The sequence below is a fragment of the Arachis stenosperma genome, chromosome 10 (assembly GCF_014773155.1).
Source record: "Arachis stenosperma cultivar V10309 chromosome 10, arast.V10309.gnm1.PFL2, whole genome shotgun sequence".
Taxonomy (NCBI): Eukaryota; Viridiplantae; Streptophyta; class Magnoliopsida; order Fabales; family Fabaceae; genus Arachis; species Arachis stenosperma.
This window is the reverse complement of record NC_080386.1, coordinates 47,210,558-47,234,305: the sequence shown is the minus strand read 5'-3', so window position 1 is coordinate 47,234,305 and position 23,748 is coordinate 47,210,558. Positions and strand designations below refer to the sequence as shown.

Here is a 23,748-nt window from a genome sequence, read left to right as displayed (position 1 = left end):
AGTGATTTTTGAAAAAGATTTTGAATTAGAATTAAAAAGATTTGATTGAAAACTATTTTGAAAAAGATGTGGTTAAAAGATTTAATTGAAGAGTTATGGTTTTAAAAGATGTGATTGAGAAGATATGATTTGAAAACAATTTTAAAAGATATGATTTGAAAACAATTTGCAAAGATATGATCTTAAAATTAATGACTTCCTAACAAGAAAAGATATGATTGAAACATTTAAACCTTTCTCAACAGAAAAGGTAACAATCTTGTGATGTTCAATCAAATCATTAATTGTTAGTAAGTATCTTTTAAAAAGGAAAGAAATTGATTTTGAAAACATTTGATTGAAAAGATTTGATTTGAAAAAGATTTGATTTTGAAAAACTAAAAAAAATTGATTTGAAAACAAAATTCCTCCTAGCACCATCCTGGCGTTAAACGCCCAGAATGGTATACATTCTGGCGTTTAACGCCCAAAATGCACCCTTTTGGGCGTTAAACGCCCAACCAGGTGCCCTGGCTGGCGTTTAAACGCCAGTCTGCCTTCTTCACTGGCATTTTGAATGCTCAGCTTTTTCTGTATAATCCCTCTGCTGTATGTTCTGAATCTTCAATTCTTTGTATCATTGACTTGAAAAGACACAAATTAAAAATATTTTTGGATTTTAATAATCAAAATGCAAAAGGAATCAATTAACAATGCATGCAAGACACCAAACTTAGCAGTTTGTATACTACTGACACTAACAATATGAGAATGCATATGAGACACACAAAATACTTCAAGTCAATAGAATTCAAAGATCAAAACAAAGAAATATATGCATGGATTCGAAAATTATAACAAAAACATGCATAAGACACCAAACTTAAGATGAGACACTAGACTAAAGCAAGAAATATTTTTGGTTTTTATGATTTTCAAATTTTTTTTTTTGTGTTTTTCGAACATTAAATGGGAAAAGGTATCAAAATTCTTAATGAGAATTCCAGGAATCAGTGCAATGCTAGTCTAAGACTCCGGTCCAGGAATTAGACATGGCTTCACAGCCAGCCAAGCTTTCAAAGAAAGCTTCGGTCCAAAACACTAGACATGACCAAGGTCAGCCAAATCTTAGCAGATCACTGCTCCAAGAGCAAAATTGATGAGAATCAACAAGCTCTTGTGGTGATGAGTTGAAACCTCGGTCCAATCAGATTAGACATGGCTTCTCAGCCAGCCAGATTTCAACAAATCATCATGAAACTCTAGAATTCATCTTCAAGAATTTCGAAAAAAATAATACCTAATCTAAGCAACAAGATGAACCGTCAGTTGTCCAGCCTAAACAATCCCGGCATAACACCAAAAACTTGATGTTGTTGCCGGATCTTGGCACTGATGTTACCAAAGCTTGCTCAAAACTTGAACAATCCCCGCAACGGCGCCAAAAACTTGGTGGCGAAATTGTGAACAATACTTTTTCACAACTCAATAATCCCCGGTAATGAACTCCAAGAACTTGGTGCGCTCATACCATGGCATTACACAACTTCGCACAACTAACCAGCAAGTGCACTGGGTCGTCCAAGTAATAAACCTTACGTGAGTAAGGGTCGATCCCACGGAGATTGTTAGTATTGAAGCAAGCTATGGTCATCTTGTAAATCTTAGTCAGGCAAACTCAAATGTATATGATGATGAACGAAAATAACATAAAAGATAAAGATAGTGATACTTATGTATATCATTGGTGTAAGAGCTTCAGACAAGTGTATGAAGATGCCTTCCCTTCCGTCTCTCTGCTTTCCTACTGTCTTCATCCAATCCTTCCTACTCCTTTCCATGGCAAACTTGTGTAGGGTCTCACTGTTGTCAGCAGCTACCTCCCATCCGCGCAGTGAAAGCTAATGCACACACTCTGTCACAGTGCTGCCAGTCACCGTTTGGTTCCCTCCCCTACCGGAATAGAATAACTCTTTTGCGTCTGTCACTAACGCCCAGTAGGTTACAGGTTTGAAGCACGTCACAGTCATTCAGTCATTGAATCCTACTCAGAATACCACAGACAAGGTTAGACCTTCCGGATTCTCTTGAATACTGCCATCAGTTCTTGCCTATACCACGAAGACTCTGATCTCATGGAATGGCTGGCTCGTTTGTCAGGCGAGCACTCGTTGTCAGGCGATCAACCAGCATCATGCAATCAGAAATCCAAGAGATATTCACTAAGCCTCAGATGCTTGTAGAACAAGAATGGTTGTCAGTCACCTTGTTCATGGGTGAGAATGGTGATGGGCGTCAATCATCACCTTCATCATGTTGAAGAACAAGTGATATCTTGGTAAAAGAACAAGCGGAATTGAATGGAAGAACAATAGTAATTGCATTAATACTCGAGGTACAGCAGAGCTCCACACCCTTAATCTATGGTGTGTAGAAACTCCACCGTTGAAAATACATAAGAACAAGGTCTAGGCATGGCCGAATGGCCAGCCTCCCAAAGGTCTAAGATAGCATACAAAGATAGCTACCAAAAGTCCTTGATGTCAAAAAGCTCTCTAATACAATAGTAAAAGGTCCTACTTATAGAAAACTTAGTACATAGATGAGTAAATGACATAAAAATCCACTTCCGGGCCCACTTGGTGTGTTTGGGCTGAGCAATGAAGAAATTTCGTGTAGAGACTCTTCTTGGAGTTAAACGCCAGTTTTGGTGCCATTTTGGGCGTTTAACTCCCATTTGGGTGCCAGTTCCAGCGTTTAACGCTGGGATTCCTTGAGGTGACTTTGAACGCCGGTTTGGGCCATCAAATCTTGGGCAAAGTATGGACTATCATATATTGCTGGAAAGCCCAGGATGTCTACTTTCCAACGCCGTTGAGAGCGCGCCAATTGGGCTTCTGTAGCTCCAGAAAATCCGCTTCGAGTGCAGGGAGGTCAGAATCCAACAGCATCTGCAGTCCTTTTGAGTCTCTGGATCAGATTTTTGCTCAGGTCCCTCAATTTCAGCCAGAAAATACCTGAAATCACAGAAAAATACACAAACTCATAGTAAAGTCCAGAAAAGTGAATTTTAACTAAAAACTAATAAAAATATGCTAAAAACTAACTAGATCATATCAAAAACATACTAAAAACAATGCCAAAAAATATACAAATCATCCGCTCATCAGATTATCACATGGATCACCTCCTTTATGAGGGTCTTGGTTTGGTCTCCAAAGCCATCCATTCCCCATGTTGCATGGCAATACTTCCAAGGACATTCCCTATGAAGACAAGTGTAAAATTCCCTTGGTATAGTGGCCGAATCTCCTTGTATTAATTGTCCTATCAATTACCATCAATGTCCTTTTTGATTCCCTATATACAAACAGTAGATGCAATGGGTTATTTGAATCTTTGGTGGGAAAAAGTGTGAACTAATAAAATGTTTCTTTTTCTTTTTCTTTTTCTTTCGTTTCTATATGACTAAATACTTTCCATGAAAACAAATCAATTAAACATTAAACTTCCCATGCATGCACGTTGGTACACCAAACTTGTTTGTAATCACATGGTGTAACAAGTTTGGGGAATGAACTTTCCTCATAAGATGTGTTCAAACCACACTTGGTGTGCTTTGAACACCAAACTTATCGTGTACTATAAGTTGCACGTAGAAGGACTTATTGTCAGTTGTCAAAACTAATTTGAAATTCCATGGAAATTGCCTTATTGCTATTGTTATTAGAAATTTAAAGAAAAGATGGTTATAGAACATGGGTTGCCTCCCATGAAGCGGTTCTTTAGCGTCACTAGCATGACGTTTGGTTCTTTGTCAAGGAGGTTGATAGTGCTTGAAGTCCTCCCATCTTGCAGTATGTTTGCCTCCAGTAAAATCGTTGAGAAGTTCATCTCTCAGGGAAAGATCTTATGTAGGTATCTTTCTGCTTTTCCATCTCCTTGGAACTTTTTTCTTTGTTTCCATTGATGTTTTCTTGTTTTCTATGGATTCTTGCTCTAGGAGATTCTTGTTATTGATCTTGCATGAATCTGGTGGTTCTGGTTCCTCTTGGATCACCTTTGAACATGGTTCTTCCTGACTATATGGCTCCCCAACCAATGAGGCTTCCAATTGTGTTGTTTGTGCTTCCTCGTTTGGCTCTTCTATCATCTTATTGTCTTCGTGATCTGCTCCTTGTGAGAGGTTGTAAACATTGAAAGCGAGCTGCTCATCATGTATTCTCAGCACTAACTCTCCTCGTTCTACATCTATGAGTGCTCTAGCTGTGGCTAGAAATGGTCTTCCCAGAATGATGGGGTAAATAGGATTCTCATCCAATTCCAGAACGACAAAATCTGTGGGAAGATAGTAGCTCCCAACCTTCACCAGCACATTTTCAACTACTCCTACTGCTTGTTTTTGGGTTTTGTCAGCCAATCTGATAATTACATCAGTGGGAGTTAGTTCATTGATTTGGAGCTTCTTCTTGAGAGAGAGAGAGGCATTGATGCCAAGGCATCATAGGCTAGTTTCACTAGCATTTTTCTGTTAGTTTTAGTTGTTTTATGCATTTTCTTGAGCTTAAAGTAACCAAGAATGGTTAAATGAATAACAAAGCAATGAACCATCCAAACAGTATGATTTTGATGCAAATTCCATGAGTTTTTAGTTATATTACTTGAATTCTATGAATGGAAGATTTCTCATGAACTTTTGCAAGACTTTGATGCAGTTGTTTGGATGATTTCAGGGAAGAAGAGGCTAGGCAAGGAAGCAAAAAAATCAATAAAGGAAGCTTGAATATCACATGTGGAGTTTAAGTTCCAGTTTAAGCTTAAACTGGAACTTAAACTGCCAAGCCATATAATGCTGGGAACTATCAGTGGCGTTTAAGCTCCAGTTTAAGCTTAAACTGTAGCTTAAACGCCAAAATCATGAAAGCTGAGGAAAAGCTGAAAGTGGCGTTTAACCTCCAGTTTAACCTTAAACTGGAAGTTAAACGCCAGAAATGAGAAATGCACCAGGGAGCCATTTCCACGTTTAAGCTCCAGTTTAACCTTAAACTGGAGCTTAAACGTGTTCGACCAAAATTCTCCTCCAGGGTTGCTTTCTTCATTTCCACGTTTAAGCTTCAGTTTAACCTTAAACTGAAGCTTAAACGTGTTCGACCATTCCACACTCCAGGGTTGCTTTCTTCCATTTCCACGTTTAAGCTTCAGTTTAACCTTAAACTGAAGCTTAAACGTGTTCGACTACTTTACCCTCCATGGTTGCTTCCTTCCATTTCCACGTTTAAGCTTCAATTTAACCTTAAACTGAAGCTTAAACGTGCTTGAGTTATACCATCACTGGAAGTGTCTGGCGTTTAAGTTGCAGTTTAAGCTTAAACTGCAACTTAAACGCCACTATTTGAAAAGGTTTCTGGGCCAAAGATATTGCAGTTTTAAGTTAGCATTTGAGCACAAACATTAACTTAAACGTACTCTGGTATGAAACTCAATTGAATATCATGGTTTATGGGATTGGGCCTGAAGAATTGATGAGTCTGGAATTTTAATTTGTTGAGTCATGTGTCATTACTTGATTATCACTAAGTTGGCTCAATGAATGTTACAGAATTGGATCAGCAGCCTCATCAGGATTATGGATCATAAACCCAAAGCAAAAGGAAATCAGGGAAAGGCCTCAAAGCCCAAGAAACACAACAGAAGCTCAATTTAGAAAGTGTATAAATAGGATAGAATTTAAGTTAGTGAGAGGACTTTTGGATCATTTTTCTAGTTTTCATACTTTTTGGGGATTGAATTCAGAGCTATGACTCACTAAACCCCCTTTCATTGGGTTAGGGAGCTCTATTGTAATTCAATGAATCAATAATAGTTTTTATCTTCTTCTTCAATCTTTTCTCTTGAATTTTTGTTAGAAAGCTTCTCGATCTAATTCCATTGGTTAGTTGTCTTGGGAAAGAAACTATCCATAATTGGAATCCTTCGGAACCTTGGGAAAGGAATGGAGGATTCATGCTAGAGAAGCTTTCTCACAGTGAATTGGATTGGGGTTTGGATGGATATTGTGACATGTAATCCTACCAAATTGTGGTTCATGAAACTGTGTGGTAAAATCAGTGATCGAGCGTCATCTCTTCTTATGAACATTTAAACTAAGGGATTGGGAATTTGTTTGTTTTTAGAGAGAATTGGTGAGCCAAGGGATTGGGATCCAATCATATAAGATTGCCAAGCAAAATTCAATGAACGCATTGGTTGAGGAAGGGATAAAAATGTTTTGATTCGGAGATCTCAATATCTCCTGAAACCCAATGAATTCCCTATTTCTGATCTACCACTTTCTCTTTACATTCTGAAATTAAATTCATGCAATCACTCCGATCCTTTTTTAATTTCAGCAATTTAGCTTCTCGCTCTTTAATTCATGCAATTTAAGATTCCGCAATTTCAATTTCTTGCCATTTATGTTTCCCGCCAATTTTACATTCCGCAATTCTCATCTAAATCTTGATTCCGCTCAACTAGAACACACTTCTAATCCGAATTGCTCACTCAACCAATCATTGTGGGATTCGACCTCACTCTATTGTGAGTTTTTACTTGACGATAACCGGTGCACTTGCCGGAAGGAATTTTTGCCGATCGTGCAATTTCCTAAAATCGTAGCATCAAGTTTATGGCGCCGTTGCCGGGGATTGGTTTTCGATTGACAATTCTCAAATTGGAAGTTAACTAGATTGAGCATTTTTCTTGTTTTGTTAATTCAGTTCAAGTTTCTTGTTGAATTTTAATTTCTGCACTCTGTTACTTGCTTTCTTTCTTTATGCCTTTAAATTCAAGCAACTAACTCACTGACTCACTAACTATTTGAATTAATTCCTCAATTGCTCTAACCATACTCTTCCATTAACCAAGAGTATTTCACTTGTTTGTTGCCTGTGCTGTGTTCTTGTATGACAGGTAGGAGAGGAGAGACATCAACTCCTCCATATACCGAACCAGAGAGGACCCTTCATAAACTTAGAAGGGAAGCAAGAGGGAAGAGAGTATTGGGAGAAGAAGAATCTGAAGGAGAATCTGAGGACAATTTTGAGGAAGCTCTAGATCTCAACATGGATAGAGAAGTTCACAACCATGAGAGAGCTGATGGAAACAATGCCATTCCCGAGAGGAGGGTTCTTGGTTCATACATAAACCCAACCTCTCGGAATTGTGGTAGCAGCATTCAGAAACCACCCATTCAGGCCAACAATTTTGAACTCAAACCACAGCTAATATCACTGGTGGAGAATCATTGTTCATTTGGTGGGAGTGCTAATGAAGATCCAAACCAACATCTCACAAAATTCCTGAGAATTTGCGACACTGTGAAGTCCAATGGAGTCCAGGAAGATGCCTATAAACTGCTCTTGTTCCCATTTTCACTTAGGGACAAGGCAGCTAAGTGGCTGGAATCATTCCCAAGGGGGAGCCTAACAACCTGGGATGAGGTGGAAAGCAAGTTTCTGGCACGTTTCTACCCCCCACAAAAGGTCAATAGGCTTCGATCTGAGGTTCAGACTTTTAGACAACAAGATGGTGAAACTCTCTACGAGGCATGGGAGAGGTTCAAGGATTTGACAAGGAAATGCCCACCAGACATGTTCCATGACTGGGTGCAATTGCATATTTTCTATGATGGACTTTCTTATGAATCAAGAAAGGCTGTAGACCATTCATCAGGAGGTTCATTGAATAGGAAAAAGACTGTGGAAGAAGCCATTGAAGTAATTGAGACAGTGGCTGAGAATGAGTACTACTATGCTTCAGAGAGACACAACACTAAGGGAGTCATGGCGCTGAACCATGTTGATACAATTCTAGCCCAAAACAAGGTGTTTGCCAAGCAACTAGTAGAGCTCACCAGGAAATTAGAAACAAATCAAGTGGCTGCAATACACACACAAGATCAAGAGGAAGTAAGCACTGAAGGAGGTGATTGGGAAGAGGCCAATTATGTAGGAAATCAACAAAGGCAACCATATGATCCACATTCCAACACTTACAACCCAGGCTGGAAAAACCACCCAAACTTTGGGTGGGGAAACCAACAAACCCAACCACAAAACCACAAACCTTACAAACCCAACCAACATAACAATTCCACATACCAAAACTCCAACCAAAGATCATACCAAGCCACACAAAACACTTACTCCCAACCACCATATCATGGCCAAAATAATCAACCTGCCCAACCTAATCCGAACCAACAATTTCAAGATCAATTAAACAGGATAGAAGGAATACTTGCAAACATGGGTCAGGACATAAGTTAGTTGAAAAGCTTTAGGGATGATGTGAGATCTACCTTAAGGAACCATGGTGAAAAACTCAAGAGGATGGAGTCTCGAGTAGGAGAGCTATCTCAACAGGCCCCCAAGTCAACTGCAGTGTTTCCTAGTGACACAGAAAAGAATCCTAAAGGGGAACAAAAGGGAGTGAGATGGGAAGAATGCAAGGCCATCACCATATTGAAGGAAGTCTCAGAAGAAGAAGGAATCAGACCCTCAGAACAGGAGCCAAAAATCTTGAAGGAAGAAGCTAAGCAGGAAAGTGAAACTGAGCAAGCCAAGGAACTGCAAAATAAAGGCATGCTGGAAACATACCAACCAAAAGCACCATTTCCTCAGAGGTTAGGAGGAGGTGAAAAAGGGAAAACATATTCAAGGTTTTTAGAGACATTTAAGTCTCTCCATATCAATATTCCCTCTCTTGAGATTCTCCAGCAGATGCCTACACATATCAAGTATTTGAAGGAATTGCTGAGCAAGAAAAGAGTTTTGAAGGGAGGACAAACTGTAATAATGAACAAAGAATGCAGTGCCCTCATCAAGAAGGACATAGGCTCTAAGAAAACAGACCCAGGAAGTTTTCATATCCCCTACATCATAGGGGAAACAAAAATTGACAGAGGATTCTGTGATCTAGGAGCTAGCATAAATGTGATGCCTCTGACTCTTATGAAGAGGCTACAACTGAATGAGGTGAGATCCACTGATGTAATCATACAACTGGCTGACAAAACTCAGAAGCAAGCTGAAGGGGTAGTTGAGAATGTGCTGGTGAAAGTGGGAAATTATTTCTTCCCCACAGACTTTGTCGTTTTGGACATGGAGAAAAGCTACCTACACCCTATCATTCTGGGAAGGCCATTTCTAGCCACTGCTAAAGCGCTCATAGATGTAGAACAAGGAGAGCTAATTTTGAGAATACATGATGAACAGCTCATTTTCCATGTTTTCAAACCTGCATCTGAGCCTGAACCAGAACCTGAAAAGCCTAAGGATGATAGTAGCCATCTGTGTTTGGAGGAAAGCAACCCAGCAGCTGAAACTCTGAAATAGTCCTTGGAAGGCAAACAAGAATTGCAAGAGTTAAAGCCACAAGAATCAATAGAAACAGCTCAGAAGGATCCTCCTGGCATAAGGGTCAATGAAGAAATCCTCAAGAGAGAGGGAAGAATTGTAAAGAAATTGCCAAGAGGGTGGAGAAACAAGAAAATTCCCACTGAAGGTTTCTCTCCGGGAGATAAAGTGATATCAAGTCATTATCTTCCAATCCCACCTGGCCTCAAAACCATTCCTTCCCAGCTCCCTCAAGTGTTCACAATCAGGAAGGTTCTTTCTATGGAACATTTGGAAATCATGAAGGAATCAAATGGGGACGTTTTCATAGTGAGAGGAGAGGACATCAAGCACTACAATCCACCCTAACAAGGGACAACCGTCAAGCTAGTGACGTTAAAGAAGCGCTTCATGGGAGGCAACCCATGTTTTAGTATCCTTACTCTTTATTGTTTTGCTTTGCATCTAATAAAGCATGGTTTCTTATGCATGAACTTGAATCCTCAGGACAACTGTTGATAAGGTGCACTAAACATTGCATGTAAAATACAATTGGTCTCTAAGTTTGGTGTGCCTGAAGGCACCCCAAATCTTATTCAAATTGTATTCAATCTTTCATTCAAGGTGCACAACCAAACATTAAGTTTGGTGTTCCTCTTTGAACACAGTTAATGAAAAGCAAGAAGTTCCTCTGGATTTAGAAATTCATGACAAGTATACCATTTGCATGTTTTAATACTTTGATTTCAATTACTTTAGGTAGTAAAATTGTTTAGGATCAAAGAGCCAAAGTGACTATGATTTATTAGAATTATGCACATTCATTAAGGACAACCAACATGGATTTCATGTCATCAGGAGACATTACCAAACACTAAGTTTGGTGTCCAGTAATAAGTGTGCATACATACAAGGGTCACGGCTATAAGCTCATGAAGTCAATAATTGATTTACAATTCAAAAAGAAGGGAAAAGTGCCAAGGACATAAGAATAACAAGAGGCCATAGCAATGTTTGATGGATGCAATGAAAAAGTGATAATCTTACCTGATAAGAATTAAAAAGGTGATGCTGCAACTTTCTGCATAAAACCCTTCTGATGAACTTCAAATGCTTGCTAATATAGCCAATGTAATTGCTTTCTGTTTCATACTTTCTTCTCAAATAACTCAGGACTTGCTTAGGGACAAGCAAGTATTAAGTTTGGTGTTGTGATGCCAAGGCATCTTAGGCTAGTTTCACTAGCATTTTTCTGTTAGTTTTAGTTGTTTTATGCATTTTCTTGAGCTTAAAGTAACCAAGAATGGTTAAATGAATAACAAAGCAATGAACCATCCAAACAGTATGATTTTGATGCAAATTCCATGAGTTTTTAGTTATATTACTTGAATTCTATGAATGGAAGATTTCTCATGAAATTTTGCAAGACTTTGATGCAGTTGTTTGGATGATTTCAGGGAAGAAGAGGCTAGGCAAGGAAGCAACAAAATCAATAAAGGAAGCTTGAATATCACATGTGGAGTTTAAGTTCCAGTTTAAGCTTAAACTGGAACTTAAACTGCCAAGCCATATAATGCTGGGAACTATCAGTGGCGTTTAAGCTCCAGTTTAAGCTTAAACTGGAGCTTAAACGCCAAAATCATGAAAGCTAAGGAAAAGCTGAAAGTGGCGTTTAACCTCCAGTTTAACCTTAAACTGGAAGTTAAACGCCAGAAATGAGAAATGCACCAGGGAGCCATTTCCACGTTTAAGCTCCAGTTTAACCTTAAACTGGAGCTTAAACGTGTTCGACCAAAATTCTCCTCCAGGGTTGCTTTCTTCATTTCCACGTTTAAGCTTCAGTTTAACCTTAAACTGAAGCTTAAACGTGTTTGACCATTCCACACTCCAGGGTTGCTTTCTTCCATTTCCACGTTTAAGCTTCAGTTTAACCTTAAACTGAAGCTTAAACGTGTTCGACTACTTTACCCTCCATGGTTGCTTCCTTCCATTTCCACGTTTAAGCTTCAGTTTAACCTTAAACTGAAGCTTAAACGTGCTTGAGTTATACCATCACTGGAAGTGTCTGGCGTTTAAGTTGCAGTTTAAGCTTAAACTGCAACTTAAACGCCACTATTTGAAAAGGTTTCTGGGCCAAAGATATTGCAGTTTTAAGTTAGCATTTGAGCACAAACATTAACTTAAACGTACTCTGGTATGAAACTCAATTGAATATCATGGTTTATGGGATTGGGCCTGAAGAATTGATGAGTCTGGAATTTTAATTTGTTGAGTCATGTGTCATTACTTGATTATCACTAAGTTGGCTCAATGAATGTTACAGAATTGGATCAGCAGCCTCATCAGGATTATGGATCATAAACCCAAAGCAAAAGGAAATCAGGGAAAGGCCTCAAAGCCCAAGAAACACAACAGAAGCTCAATTTAGAAAGTGTATAAATAGGATAGAATTTAAGTTAGTGAGAGGACTTTTGGATCATTTTTCTAGTTTTCATACTTTTTGGGGATTGAATTCAGAGCTATGACTCACTAAACCCCCTTTCATTGGGTTAGGGAGCTCTATTGTAATTCAATGAATCAATAATAGTTTTTATCTTCTTCTTCAATCTTTTCTCTTGAATTTTTGTTAGAAAGCTTCTCGATCTAATTCCATTGGTTAGTTGTCTTGGGAAAGAAACTATCCATAATTGGAATCCTTCGGAACCTTGGGAAAGGAATGGAGGATTCATGCTAGAGAAGCTTTCTCACAGTGAATTGGATTGGGGTTTGGATGGATATTGTGACATGTAATCCTACCAAATTGTGGTTCATGAAACTATGTGGTAAAATCAGTGATCGAGCGTCATATCTTCTTATGAACATTTAAACCAAGGGATTGGGAATTTGTTTGTTTTTAGAGAGAATTGGTGAGCCAAGGGATTGGGATCCAATCATATAAGATTGCCAAGCAAAATTCAATGAACGCATTGGTTGAGGAAGGGATAAAAATGTTTTGATTCGGAGATCTCAATATCTCCTGAAACCCAATGAATTCCCCATTTCTGATCTACCACTTTCTCTTTACATTCTGAAATTAAATTCATGCAATCACCCCGATCCCTTTTTAATTTCAGCAATTTAGCTTCTCGCTCTTTAATTCATGCAATTTAAGATTCCGCAATTTCAATTTCTTGCCATTTACGTTTCCCGCCAATTTTACATTCCGCAATTCTCATCTAAATCTTGATTCCGCTCAACTAGAACACACTTCTAATCCGAATTGCTCACGCAACCAATCCTTGTGGGATTCGACCTCACTCTATTGTGAGTTTTTACTTGACGATAACCGGTGCACTTGCCGGAAGGAATTTTTACCGATCGTGCAATTTCCTAAAATCGTAGCATCAGGCATTAAGTTGATGCTTGCTCCCAAGTCACAAAGCCCTTTGTCAATCATTGTTTCTCCTATGGCACAAGGAATGTGGAAGCTTCCTGGATCCTCCTTCTTTGTGGGTGGTCCTGGTTGAATGAGAGCACTACAATCTTTGTTCATCTTGATTGTTTGTCCACCCTTCAATGGACTTTTTCTGGCTAGTAGCTCCTTTTTATACTTAATGTAGAAGGGCATCTGTTGGAGGGCTTTAATGAATGGTATATTTACATCAAAAGATGCAAACATATCAAGAAACCTTGAGTACATTCTCCCTGCTACACCACTGATAAACCCCATTTGTAGGGTTTATCTTGTGCTTGATTTAAGGGATTTTATGACTTTTTACCCACATTTATCCATTGAAATAGCATGGTTTTATAACTTCTCCTTTAATTGTGCTTAAGAGTGAAAACATGCTTTTTAGGACTTAAAAAAGCTAAATCTAATTCACCTTGATTCCATTAGATGCCTTGATATGTTTGTTAAGTGATTTAAGGTTTAGGAGGCAAAGATTGGATCAAGGGAATGAAGAAAGAAAGCATGAAAAGTTGGAGAACTCATGAAGAAATGAAAGAACCGGAAAGCTGTCAAGCCGACCTCTTCGCACTTAAATGACCATAACTTGAGCTACAGAGGTCCAAATGATGCAGTTCTAGTTGGGTTGGAAAGCTAACATTCGGGGCTTCGAAACGATATAAGATTTGTTATGGTTGAACTGCGCATGGTGACGCGTACATGCATAGTACGCGCACGCGCCGTTGCTGCCACCTGGTTCACTTAAAGCAAAACGTGGCCAATGATTTTAGAAGCCTTGTGGGCCCAATCCAACTCATTTCTGATGCTATTTAAGCCAAGGATTGAAGCGGGAATGAAGATACTTTTTCATACTTTAGATGTTAGTTACCATTAGCTTAGTTTAATAGTTAGAAGTAGTTTCTAGAGAGAGAAGCTCTCACTTCTCTCTAGGATTAGGATTAGGATTAGTTCTTAGATCTAGGTTTTAATCTTTGCTTTCTTCCACTTCTATCTCTCAATTCTTTGTTGCTACATTCATCTTCTTCTACTCTTTTGTTGTAATTTCCTTTATGATTGTTCTTATATTTTGTTGTAGATCCAGTATTGTTCCTTCTACATTCTTCCAATTCAATAAGAGGTAATTCATACTAAATGTGTCTTCTTTGCTTTTCTATTGTTGATCTCTTGTTTTTGTAGTTGTAGATTCCTTTAATTCTTGCATTTAAAAATGTTTACTTGTATTGCACTCTATGTGTTTGATGAAATGTCTCTTATAGCTATTAGTTAGATTTTGTTCCTCTTGGCCTAGGTAGAGTAATTAGTGATACTTGAGTTATCTAATTCCTTTGTTGATTGGTAATTAGAGAGATTGCTAATTGGTTTGGAGTGCACTAAAGCTAGTCTTTCCTTGGGAGTTGGCTAGGACTTGTGGCTCAAGTTAATTCATCCACTTGACTTTCCTTTATTTAGTAAGGGTTAACTAAGTGGTAGCAATGAATAATTCTCATCACAATTGAGAAGGATAACTAGGATAGAACTTCTAATTTTCATACCTTGCCAAGAGCCTTTTATAGTTGTTAGTTTATTTTCATTGCCATTTACTTTCATGCTTCTTATCCAAAACCCCAAAACACATTTCTAACCAATAACAAGACACTTTATTGTAATTCCTAGGGAGAACGACCCGAGGTTTCAATACTTCGGTTTATAAATTTAGGGGATTTGTTTTAGTGACAAACAACTTTTTGTATGAAAAGATTATTGTTTGGTTTAGGAACTATACTTGCAACGAGAATTCATTTGTGAAATTCTATACCGTCAATAATCCAATCATCAACCACCTTTAAGCCTGTGGGGAAAAGGTGCATATGGGTTCAATACCTCCTTCTTCTTTAGCTCTTCCTTGGATGTGAGTGGAGTTGCATAGCTTCCTTCCTCTTGACTTTCCTTTTGGTTATTTTGGAGGTGTTCTACTCCATTCATACTCCCCTCATCACTTGTGGTTATCATTTTGCATTCTTCCCATATCACTTTCTTTGGTTCTCCTCTTGGATTCTACTCTGTATCACTGGGGAATCCATCAGTGGGTTTGGGAATTTGTTGAGATAGATAACCTACTTGGGATTCCAATCTCTTGATGTTTTCTCCTTGGTTCTTGATGTTGGCTCGCACTTCTTCCTTAAACACTTTGTTGTCTTGGACTTCTCTGCATATGTTTTCAAGTAGAGCCTCAATCTTTGAAAGCCTATTATCTGTAGATGATGGTGGGTTGAGATTAGGTGGTTGAGAAGGTTGGTTAGATGGATGTTGGTAATATCTCTGTGAAGTATTTTGATGAGTGGCATTGTTGTTGGAGTTGAAGTTGGAACGTCTCTAATCTTGTCCTTGGTCTTGTTGGTTTTCCCATCCAAAGTTTGGGTGATTTCTCCATCCAGAGTTGTTGGTTTTAGAGTATGGATCATGGACTTGTCTAGGTGAATTTCTCACATAGTTGGCTTGCTCCCAGTCACCTTCTTCTCCCATGTTTACTCCTTCATGAGTTGGTGATGAGGTGATGGCGGCTGCAACTTGGTTCTCTTCCACCTTCTTGGTAAGATCTGCTAATTGCTTGGTGATCATCTTGTTTTGGGCTAACAGTGCATCCATGTGGTTCAGCTCCATTACTCCTCTAGTGTTACTTCTTTCAGAGGCATAGAAGTAATCATTCTCAGCAACTGTTTCAATGACATCTATGGCTTCTTCAACGGTTTTCTTCTTGTTTAAAGAACCTCCTGATGAATGATCTATAGCCTTCTTTGACTCATAGGAAAGACCTTCATAGAAGATGTGAAGTTGAACCCACTCATTAAACATCTCTGGTGGACATCTCCTTGTCAAGTCTTTGAATCTCTCCCATGCTTCATAAAGTGTCTCACCATCTTGTTGCCTGAAAGTCTGCACCTCAGTTCTTAGCCTATTGATCCTTTGAGGAGGATAAAATCTTGCTAAAAACTTGTTCACTACCTCCTCCCAATTTGTCAGGCTTTCTTTTGGGAAAGATTCAAGCCACTTTGTTGCCTTGTCCCTGAGTGAAAAAGGAAACAAGAGCAACCTATAGACATCGGGGTGGACTCCATTGGACTTCACCGTGTCACAAATCCTCAAGAAGGTGGTCAAGTGTTGGTTAGGGTCTTCTTGAGCACCTCCTCCAAATGAGAAATTATTTTGCACCAAAGTGATGAGCTGAGGTTTTAGCTCAAAATTGTTGGCATGTATGGTGGGTTTCTGAATGCTGCTTCCACAGTTTCCTGGATTAGGATTGATATAGGATCCTAAAACCCTTCTTTCATGCCCAGTCCAGTTTGCATGGCCTTCTCTGGCATGATTATGAGCTTCTTCTTTATGATTGTTCTCCAAATTCTCTTCCATGTTGGGTTCAAAATACTCTTCCTCTTCCTCAGCGCCAATAATTCCTTTTCCTCTTGCCTCCCTTTTTCATCTCCAAAGGGTTCTCTCAGGTTCTGAATCAAAGGATGTTGAGACTCCTTCTCTTCTCCCTATCATACAACAAATAGAATGCACAACAGGAGATATAGTGAAGACTATTTTTGTTCGAATGATTGTTAGTGTAAGTGATGCAATTTATCAAACAGTTAGTGGGTTAGTGCGCCGAATTATGATAAACTAAGAAAAATAGAACAGAAAATAGAGAGGGTAAATGGGATGAGGAAGAAATTAAAAACAAACTAAGGTAAACTACCGAATACAGAAGAAAATAACAAAAAAAATGCTCAATAGAGTGATCTTCTAGCTTAATCATTGTTGATTCAAAATCAATCCCCGGCAACAACGCCATAAACATGATGCATGGAAACTTGTCTCTCAACAAATTTTCCTTCGACAAGTATACCGAATTATCGTCAAGTAAAACTCACTATAGAGTGAGGTCGAATCCCACAAGGATTGATTGGTCAAGCAACTTTAGTTAGAAGAATATGCTAGTTGAGTTAGACAGAATTGAGATTGAGATGCAGAAATTTAAATGACTAGAAATTAAATAGCAAAAATTAAAGTGCAGAATCTTAAATGGAAAATTGGGGTAATGCTCATAAAAGTAAATGGCAGAAATTAAAGAGAATAGGAAAGATCAGAAATGGGGAGATCATTGGGTTTAGGAGATGTTGCAATTCTCCGGATCAAATTCATTCTCATCTCTTCCTCAATCAATGCATTCATTGATCTCCTTGGCAATCTTAAGTGATTGGATTCCAATTCCTTGGTAATCCAATCTCTCAAATCTTGATCAATAGCCAATTCCTTGGTCAATTGCTCATGAGAAAAGATGAAGTATGGTCACTAATTATACCACATACATTTCCCAAATCAAGTATTGGTAGGATTATAGTCACATATCCATCCAATCCCAAATTGGTCCAGCATGAGAAAGCATTTCTAGCATGATCTCTTCATTCCTCTTCCAAGGTTCCGAAGAGATCCAATTATGGAGAGTTTCTTTTCCAAGACAACTAACCAATTGAATTAAGATTGAAAGCTTTCTAGTAAAATCAAGAGAAAAGAGAGAAGAAGAAGAATGAAAACTAATATTGATCCATCAAATTACAGCAGAGCTCCCTAACCCAATGAAAGGGGTTTAGTTGTTCATAGCTCTAGGAATCAAAATTGGCAGAAAAGAAGAATCCATTCTAGAAGTACAGAAAAGTAAAATATACAGAGAGTGGTTCCCCAAAAGTCCAAAAAGCCCCTAGCTAGTTCAAAACTACTCCTATATATACTACTCTTCATGATCTTCTAGTGAGTTCGTCAAGTCTTGGATGTGAGCTTTGGACCTTGAGTTGAAGCAATTCTCATCTTTAGTGGGCCCAGCTTGCAGAGAAATATGAATTAGGCTTGGGCATTTAGTGAGATTATCGTGGAATACATTTCTGGGTGCGAGAACGTTAGTGGCATTCACCTTTTCCACTAACGTTCCACCCTTATATGCCCACGTTATTCTCAACGTTAGAAGTCTTAACGTGACTTCTAACGTTCCTTCTCAATTCTTGGCCAACGTTAATGGGACTCACTTTTCCCATTAACGTTGGCTTGTGCCCCTTTTTCGCAAACGTTAATGGGAATCACTTTTCCCATTAACGTTGCTTGCCTCTTGCCCCCTACGTTAGGTCTCACATTAGCTTAGCTAACGTAGCTCATAACGTGGGCATCTACCACCTTCGAGAGCGTTAGTGACACTCACCTTTGTCACTAACGCTCCAATTGCCTTAAGCCCCTATGTTAGAACCCACGTTAACTAAGTTAACGTGGCTCTTAATGTAGTAATGAAGCCCTCTCCCAACGTTAGTGACAAAAGTGAGTGTCACTAACGTTGGCTCTTTGAACCCCACTCCACGTTAACTTCCACGTTAACAATCTTAACGTGAGAGTTAACGTAGGCAATGCTAATGATCCAACGTTAGTGACAAAAGTGAATGTCACTAACGTTGGCATTGTTGATCCTCTTCCACGTTAGAGTTCACGTTAACTTAGTTAACGTGACTCTTAACGTGGGGCATTGCCTAGTTTCCCAACGTTAGTGGTGTTCACTTTTACCACTAACGTTGAGGAGAAACGTTATTGGAGTTCACGTTTCTCATTAACGTGGAGTCCTCTTTTTCTTCTACGTTAAGTACCACGTTAACTTAGTTAACGTGGCTCTTAATGTAGGCTATGAATGGCTTCGCAGGCGTTATTGGTGATCACTTTTCTCATTAACGTTGCAAGCTATTTGCCATCCTACGTTAGTAGTCACGTTAACTAAGTTAACGTGAATGCTAACGTGATTCTTCCATGCTTCATTTGTCCTGAAATCAAGCAATTAAAGTGCATCAAAGCTCTAGCCAGAGTCATGAGATTATGCATCATTAAATTATCATGCAATTCTGGCAAAAATCTCATGAAATCATGCAAAATTTACAATAGTTGCTTAAATGAAGGTGTAAGTGTTTTTTCACCCAAAACTTGCCTTGTTTACTAGGAAAATGCATTAAACTACCCTACAACAGTAAAGAAAAGGTCAGTGAAACTGGCCTAGATGCCCTGGCATCACAACACTAAACTTAAAGTTTGCTTGTCCCTAAGCAAGTACTGAAGCATAAGAAAAATGAAATGAAAGAACAAGAAGATAAGATGGAAGTAGCATTCATGGTTCATGGAGTTTCATGCATAGCAACTTAGGTTCTTTCCTTTTAGGTTTCAAGCCTTTATTAAATCCCTAGTCACTCTCTTGATTGCATCCCTTGAGGCTTCTTTCTTATTGATCCTTCTTTTTTTTATCAAAGTATATTTTTCTTTTTGCTAGGTGCTTTGTAAGAGGGCGACTTTTTATGATAAGCTTTCAGCCAACACTCCCAAACCAGTTGGTTTTAAGGTGCTAGGTGTTAAGACACCCCTAAGGACTTACTCCCTCAAGTCTCTTTCCCTCATACATACACACCACAGGCACATGGTTTGTTATTCTTTCTTTCTTGAGACCTTGGTGTCCATCACCTCTTTGGGTTACTAAGTACTCTGTAACAAGGGTTACTCTTGATAGTGGACTTTCAGCTGATAATCCCGAATTAGTTAATCCAAGTTACCAAGTGATAAGGCACCCCTAAGAGCTTATTCATCCAAGTATATCCCTTGTACATAAACACCACAGACACATGCCTCAGTTTCGAAACCCTTGGTGCCTAGCATTGTTTCTTGTTGTGTTCCCTTTCTTATTTTCACTTGTATTGCTCTTCTTTTTTTTCTTTTCTTGCTAGGATCTTATTGTTTAGCTAGCCTCAAAGAATGTGTCTCAAACATAGGACTTAGGATGGATAGCTGCTTTCTTTCCTTTCTTGGTGAACCAACTTAGCTTACTAATCATCCTACCACAAACATTCAGAATGCACTTTACAAAATAACTCCACTCTCATTATTTTCATAACATTTTCTTTTTGATTAACTTAAAGAGACAAGCATACAAGTAAGAAAGGTGCAAGTGAACATTCAAGACATTAGGCTCAATAACATAGACTTAAATAAGGAGAATTAAATGCATAATTGAACATCCTAAGCTACCATGGAAGCATGTTCTATTTCATACATGATTTTCCTTATTTAAAGCTTTGAAAAAGAAGGTAAACTAAGAAGGAATTTCACCACCTTTCACTTGTTGGCCTGCTCATTCTCTTCTGCTCCCTTGAGATTCTCCTTGATTACTTGAGTCTCCATTCCCTTTACGCTTCCCCATCAACTTTTTCCAAATCCGGCATCCTCCATCTTATTCTTTAATGCTTCCTTTCACTGTTTCACCTTCCCTTCTTCTTGTTCAGTTAAGTTCTTGCGAACTGCCTCATAATTTGGGATGTCAGGGTGTAGGTGATGCATATGTTCAACCACATAGTTTAACTTTGCTTGAGTGTTGATGCTGAATTCTTCTCGGTGCAGTTGCCTTCCTTCATTTAGCACGCTGAATTCGTTGAATGCTTTCATCTGATTCATCTAGCGTTGGTTGAGTTCTTGGAAGTGTTTATCTTGACTTTCTTGCCTTTCAGACACTTGATTGAAGGCTTGAGTAAGCTGGGAGTAGTGCTCTTGTTGTTGCTCCATTAGCTGTCTCTGCCATTCCCTCTGTTGATTCATCCAATTTGTTAGCATTTCCTCTTGCCGATCCATTCTCTAAGATTGAAGTTGCAGTTGTTGTTCTTGTCCTTCCATGTATAGCCTTGACAAATCATCAATCGCTCCTCGGATGTGACCCAAGTTGATGTCGGTTGGGTCATGATATCCTTCTTAATGATGTTCCGTGGGTTGGGGTTCTTCTTGGAGAGGCTCTTCCTGTTGTGCCTCTTCCGATGTCCTCTTCCTTAGATGGGGTCTTTTCTGCTGTTGAGCTGGAGTCACATGGGTGATGCGTTGGAGTGTAAGTGATCTCCCAAGACCTAGCCAAGTTGGATTGCTGTCCTCAAAGACTACCTTGGCTTTCATGCATAATCTAAGGATGGTGCTGGGATACCAAAGTCTGGCACCTGAATCCTTTTTCTCGGCTGATTCTTGGATTCCTTCAGCTATAATTTCGTGCATGTTGATGCTTCCACCCTTTATCAAGCAATGTACCATGGTAGCTCGAGTAATATTGACCTCAGAATTATTTGCTGCTGGAAGGATAGATCGTCTCACAAGCTCAAACCAGGCCTTGGCTTCCGGGATGAGGTCTCCTCTCCTGATGAACCGAGGTCTCTTATCTGCATACCTTTCCCAGTCAGATCCCACAATGCATATATCACCCACAATCTCTTCCAATTCATCATTGTCGGCACCTTTATTTATTCTTTCTTGATAACCAAGCTCAACAAAACGTGGGGATTTCAAATGGAGGACTCTAGTGATTGCATTGGGGCTAAAATCTACCTCTATTCCTCTTACATAGCTCTTGAAGGTAGGGGCTGTGGTCTTATCTTCTCTAACCACATTTGCATAAAATTCTCTGATGAGGTTTGCATTTGCCCTTGCTTCCGGGTTAGTGAGCTTTTCCCAACCCCTCTTTTCAATCTTCTCTCGAATTTGTGGACACTCATCTTCATCGAACTGAAAGGTTGACTCGGGCAAAATCTTCTTTTCCTTTATTCGCTCGAATTCGAGCTCATGAAAGGCTATTTTAAATCTCCCAGTGTCGAAGGAGGGCTACTCCATTGGTTCTTTTCCTCTTCGCCTCTTGAAGCTTGATGCTGCCTTGAGTGAGAATTGAATAGTAGAGGTTAAAGGGTTGAAGATGGAGTTCGATTAGGTTGAGGTAGAATGAGTGTTGTAGGAATGAGTTTTGAAGGGAGAAGAGAAGAGGTGAGTATATAAGGTATACGTGAAGTATGTATGGCCGGGAGAAAGAAGTGAAAAGAAAAGAATGGGGATAAAGGGTGTGTACGGAAGAGTTGTGTGAAGGGGTTTATATAGGGGGATGGCAATTGTTGAAGGGTGTGGATTGATGGTGTTGTTTTGATAATGGACGGTTGGGGTTTTGAGATTGGATTATCACATGGATCACCTCCTTTATGAGGGTCTTGGTTTGGTCTCCAAAGCCATCCATTCCCCATGTTGCATGGCAACACTTCCAAGGACATTCCCTATGAAGACAAGTGTAAAATTCCCTTGGTATAGTGGCCGAATCTCCTTGTATTAATTGTCCTATCAATTACCATCAATGTCCTTTTTGATTCCCTATATACAAACAGTAGATGCAATGGGTTATTTGAACCTTTGGTGGGAAAAAGTGTGAACTAATAAAATGTTTCTTTTTCTTTTTCTTTTTCTTTCGTTTCTATATGACTAAATACTTTCCATGAAAACAAATCAATTAAACATTAAACTTCCCATGCATGCACGTTGGTACACCAAACTTGTTTGTAATCACATGGTGTAACAAGTTTGGGGAATGAACTTTCCTCATAAGGTGTGTTCAAACCACACTTGGTGTGCTTTGAACACCAAACTTATCGTGTACTATAAGTTGCATGTAGAAGGACTTATTGTCAGTTGTCAAAATTAATTTGAAATTCCATGGAAATTGCCTTATTGCTATTGTTATTAGAAATTTAAAGAAGAGAGGGTTATAGAATATGGGTTGCCTCCCATGAAGCGCTTCTTTAGCGTCACTAGCTTGACGTTTGGTTCTTTGTCAAGGAGGTTGATAGTGCTTGAAGTCCTCCCATCTTGCAGTATGTTTGCCTCCAGTGAAATCGTTGAGAAGTTCGTCTCTCGGGGAAAGATCTTCTGTAGGTATCTTTCTGCTTCTCCATCTCCTTGGAACTTTTTTCTTTGTTTCCATTGATGTTTTCTTGTTTTCTATGGACTCTTGCTCTAGGAGATTCTTGTTATTGATCTTGCATGAATCTGGTGGTTCTGGTTCCTCTTGGATCACCTTTGAACATGGTTCTTCCTGACTATATGGCTCCCCAACCAATGGGGCTTCCAATTGTGTTGTTTGTGCTTCCTCGTTTGGCTCTTCTATCATCTTATTGTCTTCGTGATCTGCTCCTTGTGAGAGGTTGTAAACATTGAAAGCGAGCTGCTCATCATGTATTCTCAGCACTAACTCTCCTCGTTCTACATCTATGAGTGCTCTAGCTGTGGCTAGAAATGGTCTTCCCAGAATGATGGGGTAAATAGGATTCTCATCCATTTCCAGAACGACAAAATCTGTGGGAAGATAGTAGCTCCCAACCTTCACCAGCACATTTTAACTACTCCTACTGCTTGTTTTTGGGTTTTGTCAGCCAATCTGATAATTACATCAGTGGGAGTTAGTTCATTGATTTGGAGCTTCTTCATGAGAGAGAGAGGCATTAAGTTGATGCTTGCTCCCAAGTCACAAAGCCCTTTGTCAATCATTGTTTTTCCTATGGCACAAGGAATGTGGAAGCTTCCTGGATCCTCCTTCTTTGTGGGTGGTCCTGGTTGAATGAGAGCACTACAATCTCTGTTCATCTTGATTGTTTGTCCACCCTTCAATGGACTTTTTCTGGCTAGTAGCTCTTTTATATACTTAATGTAGAAGGGCATCTGTTGGAGGGATTTAATGAATGGTATATTTACATCAAAAGATGCAAACATATCAAGAAACCTTGAGTACATTCTCCCTGCTACACCACCTTTATGCCTGTGGGGAAAAGGTGCATATGGGTTCAATGCCTCCTTCTTCTTTAGCTCTTCCTTGGATGTGAGTGGAGTTGCATAGCTTCCTTCCTCTTGACTTTCCTTTTGGTTATTTTGGAGGTGTTCTACTCCATTCATACTCCCCTCATCACTTGTGGTTATCATTTTGCATTCTTCCCATCTCACTTTCTTTGGTTCTCCTCTTGGATTCTACTCTGTATCACTGGGGAATCCATCAATGGGTTTGGGAATTTGTTGAGATAGATAACCTACTTGGGATTCCAATCTCTTGATGTTTTCTCCTTGGTTCTT

General features: G+C 39.2%; 1 non-coding gene across 1 annotated transcript; it reads right to left on the bottom strand.

Moving 5' to 3' along the window:
- Positions 1-7,508: 7,508 nt before the first annotated feature.
- On the bottom strand, positions 7,509-7,612 carry LOC130958358 (small nucleolar RNA R71). Its single transcript, XR_009077485.1, has one exon. It is a non-coding gene; the product is annotated as a small nucleolar RNA R71 (small nucleolar RNA).
- Between the last annotated feature and the right edge of the window lie 16,136 nt (positions 7,613-23,748).